The following is a 9,789-nucleotide window of genomic DNA, read 5'->3' on the forward strand; positions in this document are numbered from 1 at the left end:
AAACACTGCTTCGAGCTTGTCACACCCGATCCACCGTGTAAGCCAGCATTTCCATTCATACGCGCACCTCCCTCAGGTGGGTTCTTGCATGTACTTTAGGTGTATGCAAACCCACAACCCCTCCCTATATGTAGACCAGCAGCCATGGCATCCTGCCCTTGCGATTTAAATTTTGAACACGTATGGCGCTAATGTGGTGACAGTTGTGGAGCTGCATTAACTCCACACATCAAACCAGGGCCGGCTCAATGCAAGCACACGAACACATGCACCAGTCACCAGCACTGTGCATGCATAATCTTAATTTGAACATCATTACATTTTTGCACCCCTGCTTTTTGACGAATACAGAACATGCTGCTGCTCCCATATAGAAGGTCATTCATATTAGCAACCATGATTTTCCACACACAAAGTTATTTTGTCATGCATTTTACAGGTTCATGTCATCCACTCATAACAGGATATGCTTACATTTTCATTCTCCAGACCACACACATCCAACAAGATATTACATCATTTTTCCATCCTAATCTGCCCCACTTTGTGGCACATATTTCGCCTATGACCTTCGACCCCACAATTTTTGCATCTTGCTGGTTTCCGTGGTTGTTTTGGGATGTCGCCTCGGTCAGGGCACGTCGTCCGCTTGTGCCCCTGTTGACGGCAAATCATGCAGAATCTTGTTCTCTTACTGAGTCCTTCGTACGGAGCTTTCTCTCTTCTTGTTGTAGGCCTTCCCATTTCCTTCCTCTTTGCAGGAGGCAACAGTCCAGCCATGGCATTGCCATATTCATTTGCTGAGTGCACATCATCATTTTCGTTAGGTGTGCTCCTTTTTACCCCACCACCAGCATCATCTCCCATGGTTGATTCCTTGTTCACGACCAGACCATTTTCAGCTATCTTGTCTTCGAGTCCAAGTTCGTCTATAATATCTGCAAATGGCTTCATTTCTTCAGCACAACCCTTGAACAATTTCATTAGGTGCTCATACGCCTCAACACTTGTGTCTCCCATCCGCACAAGCTCCATTGCATGCATATACATCTTGAAATGCTGCTAACTAAATGTGTTATTCTTGTCAGCATTGTCTCTCTGAAACTGTCTCAGATGTGGAGGCAGGACGTCCCGTGCGTCTCTTGTCCACCTCTTCATTATGTGTTTCTTAGGAATTTCTGATATGCGGATGAAGTCCAGTACCTGCAGCAGTCACACATGTCATAATCATAGTAAGAAATTATCTTATTAGTATAGAACGCCAATGTGATTTACATCGTCACACCTTGAGTACATGGCTGCAGAGGAGGCCCATGTGGGAAAATTGATCGCATTCACAATCAAACTCGTCGCCACCATCCATCACAGTCACCTTGTATGAAATTCTGCACCACTTCTCTCTACGAGCTGCATTAGAATGGATTGCGACATATGTTTTCCCCTTCTCAATCTCCTCAACCTAGTATGCACCACATTCGTAGATGATATGGCCAAACTATTCAAACATAGCTCTCGTGTAAATCTATCCAGCATGTCTTTCTGTAGCTATGTTTGCTCGTAGAAGAGGCCTGCCCTGCAATAAACCAATTTGATATTAGCTACAGACATATGCAAAGTAATTAGTGCAAACCAGAAATGCCCTTAGTTTCCTTCCAATTCTGGTTCTTTTCTCCTCATAATTTTCCTCAGCTTCTCCGTCAAACTGCAGCAACATGTACTTCCTCACAAACATGTGCATAGGGCACCCAGGAGGGACATAGTTCTTCAACATGTGGTTTGCTCTTTCACTATGTTGAGTACTAGTCATTTTCGCACAGAACACTCCTTTGAAGTATGGTTTCGCCCATTTGTGTTGGATCTCGTAGAGATTGGTCATGTAGTTATGAGCTCTTAGGTTGTACTTCTTGATGAGCATCTTCCATGGTTCCTCAAACTCATCAATTGTTAACATGTGGTTAACAACTTTGTGGAACTCTACCTGAAAATCACTCTTCTTTGAATACAGCGGACCCAGGGACTCCTTCGCCTTCTTCAACATGTGCCACTTGCACCACTTGTGTGCTGTGTTTGGCAACACATTCTCTATGGCAATTTCCATTGCACAATTTTGGTCTGCACATGCAAAGCAGGTTTCATACAATAAGCAAAGTGTGCCATCCACATTGCTCATCATTGGAAACTACGTTTTTCATGCTTATAATTTTGAATAACTTATAACTTATCGGTTAGAATTGTTCGGGGTCGAGTGCCACCCATCATCCTCACAAATTCGGAGAATACCCACTCAAATGTCTCTTGTTTCTCATCCCTCACTAGCACACCATCAAGTATGATGCTCTGGAAATGGTTGTTCACCCCGACAAATAACCCAAATGGCATATCATAAAGATTAGTTCGGTAAGTGGTGTCGAAAGTAACTACATCCCCGAAGAAGGTATACTAAAGTCGGCTATTTCCATTCGCCCACATAAGACTACTTATCCTTCCTTCTTTGTCAGCTTGTACCCTGTATGTGAACTGCTGATCCTGAGCACCAATTTCCTAAAACACCTCCATTATCTTCCTAACGTCATCCTCTGCCTGGTCACGACTGATTTTGCCACACAAGTTCCTGAGCGCTCTCTTTGTGAATGGTACATTCTCCATCCTCCCAAAGAAACTACCAATAATGTTGTACACTTTGGATAGGTTCACATTGTTCTCTCGCAGCTGCTTCACCAGATCCCTGCTGTACACGTTGATGTGCTTGTGCGATGGCCAGTGCAAAGTTTGTCCATAGGTGTTGGACAAGGCATGATTGTGATTATCCTTGTGCTCTGCTATGTACCACCCATTGTCTTTTGAGTTTTGACCACAGCAATCTTACAAGGGCAGGACATTCGCAACGGCATGACCGAGTATTCTCCACTATTGGTTTCCCCTACAATCAGTTCATGCCACCAAGTGTCAGATAACAGCAAGACAGATATGCATAAATTGGAAAGTCTCATCTGAACGAAAGCATACCGCGCAACCACACACGATCTCCTGCATGCATTTTGTCCGGTTAACATTAAGCATGCTCTTCCCATATCTAATCCTGAAGCCTTTCTCCCAGGAGTGTAGATTGTAGAAATCGTAGGCCTCGCCGAGTGTATCGAAACTGAGCCCTAATTTTGGTACAATGACATTCTCCCCAGGGGACTAAAAAACAGACTGATTTCTCTAATGCGGTCATCCTATCTGGGCATGGTGCACGCCCTGGTGCTGCAGCACCTATCCTGACCCTAAAGTGAAAACATAACATGTTACATCATCCCACAAACTAATAGTTTTGCTACCAGTACTACAGAATCGGAATTAGTCACAGCTACTAACCAACCCACATTATGTTAGACACTGCATACCGGGACGCATTTTCCAGCAGTGCATATTTCGTCAGTCTACTGTCTAAAATTCGGTATCATACTTCATCAGCCTTCAGTAATGCAAACCACATATCTATATTTCGTCAGTCTGCTGTCTAACATTCAGTATTGTACTTCATCACACTTCAGAAATGTAAAGCCTATATCTGCTTTGTCGCTCATTCTAATTTTTGCAGGGCTAGAGATTAACTATGAACTTGTCTGTTCAAACTGCTACTAAACAAATGAATGATCCCACTATTTATACCTTCGTGTCCAAGCAGGCGTTTTTGGATCAATCTGCTCTACGGAGTTCTCTGAAGCAGTTGCCTTATCTCCACTCCTGGCCTGTCCTTCCGCCGATGGGGGACAGATCTGCCCACTACTAATCTAAGGACTCGCACCTCCCACTTCTCCGCCTGGGGGCGACCGCACAGTGTGGTGCACCGGCTCCATTGGCAACTCACTATCCGTCACCTCCTCAATCAAGGTTCTACCACACACGGAGACACAGCAAGTTCGAGAGGTGTAGATCCCATGAGTTACCATCCAAAATCGGATAGAAGAAGATAAGAAAGATCACACATCGACACACATGGACTTATTACACACCTGTTGAAGGGCTGCATCAAGAACTCCATTGACGCCGGAGCAGAGCTTCAGGAACCCTAGCGCAGTTGTCGCTGTCGCCGCCTACGGAGCCTGGTAGAAGCCGACCAACAAATGCGATAAGAATGAGCCACCCACATCCACCTACCGCCTACCCTCTCCTTCATTTACTCCATCTCATTAACGTTGTTAGCGGTGACTGATGCGCGGATCAAGATTTCGCTGACGAGTCGAGCCATGGCTTTGACGCTAACCCGCAACGGCCTTGGAAGAAAATCGCGTGCTGCCCCACCGTCCAGGAGATTAACCTATTTTCTTTATCGCTTCCACGTCCCCATCTGCGTGCGGCCACTGTCGCGTGTTTCCCTTGTCCTGAATAACAATAACGGATCGAGCGGGACAGATTCCGAGAGCATGTGTGCTCGGGATCAATTACTCCACATCCCAAGTAAAGGTGGTTTTATCTTGATCAGATTGTGATACGGGTGTTTAAGAGAAACCAGAATATCCATCAAGGAAGCAAAAGTGTGTGTGCTTAGATAGTCTTTCTAACATTTGATCAATAAAAACAAGGGGTAACGATCTTTTATAGTAGCTTTGTTTAATTTTCTAAAATCAGTTATCATCTTGATATGTCTCCAACGTATCTATATTTTTTGATTATTCCATGGTGTTTTATTATCAATCTTGGATATTTTATAATCATTTTATAGTCAGTTTATATCATTTCTTGGTACTAACCTATTGACATAGTGCCAAGTGCCAGTTGCAATTTTCTGCATGTTTTTTACATCGCTGGAAATCAATATTAGATGGAGTCCAAATGTCAGGCCAATTTACGATGATTTTTTATGGACCAAAAGGAAGAAGATGGGCCCTGGTTGCACCTGGGAGAGTCCCGAGGAGGGGACAACCCACTAGGGCGCTCCAGGAGGCCCAGGCGCGCCCTGGTGGGTTGCACCCACCTCGGGTACCCCCCCCCCCGGACCGCCTCTTTGCTCTATAAATACCCCAATATTCCAGAAACCCTAGGGGAATCGATGAAATATTCATCCAGCCGCCGCAGAGTCCAGAACCACCAGATCCAATCTAGACACCATCACGAAGGGGTTCACCACTTTCATTGGTGCCTCTCCGATGATGCGTGAGTAGTTCTTTGTAGACCTACGGGTCCGTAGTTAGTAGCTAGATGGCTTCCTCTCTATCTCTCTCTCTCTTGATTATCAATACAATGGTTTCTTGGAGATATATATGATGTAACTCTTTTTGCGGTGTGTTTGTTGGGATCTGATGAACTTCGAGTTTATGATCAATTACATCTTTTTATATCCATGAAGTTATTTGAGTTTCTTTGATATCTTACATGCGTGATCTCTTAAAGCCTCATATTTATTCTCCGATATTTGGGTTTTGTTTTGCCAACTTGATCTATTTATCTTGCAATGGGAAGAGGTGCCCAGTAGTGGGTTCGATCTTACAGTGCTTGATCCTAGTGACAGAAAGGGAACTGACACGTATGTATCGTTGCTACTAAGGATAAAAAGATTGGATCCATATCTGCCACAATAGATAAGCGGATCTTGTCTACATCATGTCATCATTCTTATTGCATTACTCCGTTTTTGCATGAACTTAATACACTAGATGCATGCTGGATAGTGGTCGATGTATGGAGTAATAGTAGTAGATGCAGGCAGGAGTCGGTCTACTAATCTTGGACGTGATGCCTATGTAATGATCATTGCTTGGATATCGTCATAATTATTTGAAGTTCTATAAATTGCCCAACAGTAATTTGTTCACCCACCGTTTGCTATCTTTCTCGAGAGAATCCACTAGTGAAACCTACGGCCCTCGGGTCTTCTTTCTCATATATTTGCCTTGCGGTCTACTTTTTCCTTGAATTTATTTTCAGATCTATTAAACCAAAAATAAAAAATACCTTGCTGCAATTTATTCTTATTTATTTTATTTGGTGTTCGATCTATCAATCTAGTACAAATTTACCTCACGTCCTTTGCCTATCTTGAGGCGCCGTAGCCCGAAAGGGATTGACAACCCCTTTAACATGTCGAGTTGCGAGGTGTTGTTATTTGTGTGCAGGGGCTGTTTACGTTGTGTTGTTTGGTTCTCCTACTGGTTCATAACCTTGGTTTCATATCTGAGGGAAATACCTACTGCCGCTGTGCTGCATCATCCCTTCCTCTTTGGGGAAATACCGACGTAGCTTCAAGCAACATCAAAAGGAATTTTTGGCGCCATTGCCGGGGAGGATCTTCAATATAACCAGGTTCCCAATCACCAATCTCATCTCCTTGCAATTTACATTATTCGCCATTTGCCTCTCGTTTTCCTCTCCCCCACTTAACAAAAAATTGCCGTTTTATTCGCCTCTCTTTTTCACCGATCTCTTGTCTCTAGTCCCGATGGCTAGCATCCCTACTCCTCCTTTGTCACCAGATTTTGAAGTTCTTTACTTCAAGCAAAGACAAGGAGAAAATTTGAAAGATGCCTAGTATAGGCTTATGGAATCGTATCGTGTCTCCAACCTAAAGGGGGATGCAAAGGTTTTGCTTCATAATTTTTACATGGGATTAGCTTTGCATCATAGACAACTTCTTGATTTTGCCGCTGAAGGAAATTTTATTGAGCTTGATGCAAACGCTGCCTATGAAATTTTGGAAGGAATTTTGGGAATTCCTCCTCAAAAGAAGCGGTTTTCCTTTACCCCTAAGGGAGTTCAAATGTTGGACAAACTTGGTGATTTACATAAACATATGGTCGAAATATGGAAATATAATGAACCCCTCAAGCACCTCAATGGTAGTATCAATCGCATGAATACCTTGATTACTCTTTGCAACAAGCGTTTGGATATTTTGGATCTTAAGATGGTTTCTTTCATGGAGAGTTTAGGGAGGCGTAAAGAGCCTCCCAAGTTTGAGAAAACCCTTACAAAAGTTGCCAAAACTCTGGAAGACAAAACTTTGATCCTTGCTTTATGCCTAGCTAAGGGCGTAAAACTATAGCGCTTGTTGGGAGGCAATCCAATGAATAAAATTTATTTTTGCTTTTTGATTTATGTTCTTGTATGTTAACACAATTATGCTACTGGTATGATTGCGTTTTTTGTGTTTGAATTAGTGTTTGTGCCAAGTAAAGCCTTTAGGATCTTCTGGGGTGATAGTTGTTTGATCTTGCTGAAAAAGACAGAAACTTTGCGCTCATGAAAATAATTCTCATAAATCACAGAAAAGAGATTTTGCCCTGATTCTTTTTGAAGGAGATTAATTTACAAATTACGCTGGTCGTACTAATTTGGTATAATTTGTGGAGTTACAGAAGTATTCTAAAGTTCCAGATTACTCCAGACTATTCTGTTTTGACAGATTCTGTTTTCTTTGTGTTGTGTGCTTATTTTGATGGCTCTATGGTTTTCTTTGATGAGTTTTTGCCATAGAAAAGATGGAATACAGTAGATATAATACAAAAAAATGGTTTTACACAACACTTATAGTAGTAGTTTGCTTTATTTTACTAACGGATCTCACAAGGGTTTTGTTGAGTTTTGTGTGATTGAAGTTTTCAAGTTTTGGGTTATCTTACGATGGATGAAAGAAGGATAGAAGAGCCTAAGTTCGGGGATGCCCCGGCATCCCAAGATATTATCCAAGAATGAGCAACCAACTAAGCTTGGGGATGCCCCCGAGTGGCATCCCCTCTTTTTAACGACCATCGGTATTTTACTTGAGGCTATATTTTTATTCGTCACATCATATGTGTTTTGCTTGGAGCGCCTTGTATGATATGTGTCTTTGATTGTTTTATTTTGTGTTTTAAGTCATCAATCCTTGCTGGACACACCTATTTGAGAGAGCTAAAATTATGTCATGACTTGTTAGAATTGCTCTCTATGCTTCACTTAAATTTTTATGAGCAATGGACTTGCTCTAGTGCTTCACTTATATCTTTTTGAGCACGGTGTGCTTAGTATTTTTGAAGAAATGCTCTCTTGATTCACTTAGATTTATTTGAGAGTTAGTAAAATTTTGAAGAAATTCTCTCTTGCTTCACTTAAATTACTTTAAGAGAAAGAAAATATGTTATGCTCATGATCTTCACTTATATTTGTTTGAGCTTATGAAAAGCAGCACATGAAAATTAGTCCCAAAATGATAGATATCCAAGAAGGATAAAGAAAGAAAGAAAATTATGTCATGAAGATCATTGGAGAAAATAAACTTGATTCTTAGTTTTGAGATATGATGATGTGATATGTGAGTTATGTTGATGAGTAATCGTGTTCTAGTAAGAATATTGGTGTTAAGGTTTGTGATTCCCTATGCATGCACGAAAGTCAATAATCATGCAATGAAAATTATATCCTACTTGTGGTGCATTATTCGGTGTTAATTATGCTTAATGCTTGCTTATGAGCTTATTCGTTTCTTGGTTGGTCGCTTCTCAAACTTTTTGCTAGCCTTCATTTTGCACCAAGTGTGACCTGTACTTGCATCCAAAATCCTTTAAACCAGTTTTGCCACATGAGTCCACTATATCTACCTATATGCGGTATTCTTTTGCCGTTCTAAGCAAATTTGCATGTGCCATCTCTAATTTTCAAAATAAACTTCTCTTTTGTGTGTTTGTTTCGCTCGCGGAACGGTAACGGGTGGCTAATATTGTCCATGCTAGATGTGTTATTTCACGATGAGTGTTTATTCACTTGTCATTGCACGAGAGTAAGGCAAAGGTTTTAGGGTTGCCCAGTCCCGAAATGCAAAAATGAATTTACTTTATGTTGTCAAATAATAAATTTCTTGGGAAGTGTTGGTATGGATGGCACCCGTGGATACGGCTAGCCATGGAAAATGAAAGTTATGGTGGAAAAAGGAATAAACTTTATTTTCTGTTTGGGAACCGCCTATGATATATCTAGCATGGAAAGTGTTGGGATGCTCCAAGTCATTTTCGTTGGTGGGATGGATTCACCTCCCAAAAAAGGTTTTTATCTCTTCTTTTTTCGCTTTGAGCTCTGGCACCTCTACAAATCCCTACTTCCCTCTACGAAGGGCCTTTCTTTTACTTTATGCAATTTTTATTTTTGAAATTGAGTCTCCATCCTCTCTTATAAAAGCACCAACTAGGGTGTAACATAATCGTACTTAAGTATTGGGTGTAGCTAATATTCGAGTGTGTTTCATGAATGGATCAATGTTTGAGCATGACGGGCTAGGGATAACTTGTTTTAGCATTGATATTTTGAAGGACATGGTTGCTTGTTGATATGCTTGAGTATCCAAATCATTATGTCAAAACTAGATTATTGCTTTGAATCACATAAAAGTCCAAATGTACATGCTACAAAGAAAAGAATATGATATGACATGATAAACAACACTCCACATCAAAAATTCTGTTTTTATCACTTACCTACTCGAGGACGAGCAGGAGTTAAGCTTGGGGATGCTGATACGTCTCCAACGTATCTATATTTTTTGATTATCCATGTTGTTTTATTATCAATCTTGGATGTTTATATAATCATTTTGTAGACATTTTATATCATTTTTTGGTACTAACATATTGACATAGTTCCAAGTGCCAATTGTTGTTTTTTGCATGTTTTTTACAACGCGGGAAATCAATATCAGACGGAGTCCAAATGCCACGCCAATTTACGATGATTTTTAATGGACCAAAAGGAAGAAGATGGGCTTTGGTTGCACCGGGGGGTCCCGAGGAGGGGACAACCCACCAGGGCACGCTAGGAGGCCCAGGCGCGCCCTGGTGG

The 9,789-nt window shown here is 41.5% G+C and overlaps 1 pseudogene; it reads right to left on the reverse strand.

Moving 5' to 3' along the window:
* Positions 1-325: 325 nt before the first annotated feature.
* The window catches only part of LOC119292783, a 42,620-nt pseudogene continuing 33,156 nt past the window's right edge, over positions 326-9,789 (reverse strand).

Source organism: Triticum dicoccoides, chromosome 4B, assembly GCF_002162155.2.
Source record: "Triticum dicoccoides isolate Atlit2015 ecotype Zavitan chromosome 4B, WEW_v2.0, whole genome shotgun sequence".
Taxonomy (NCBI): Eukaryota; Viridiplantae; Streptophyta; class Magnoliopsida; order Poales; family Poaceae; genus Triticum; species Triticum dicoccoides.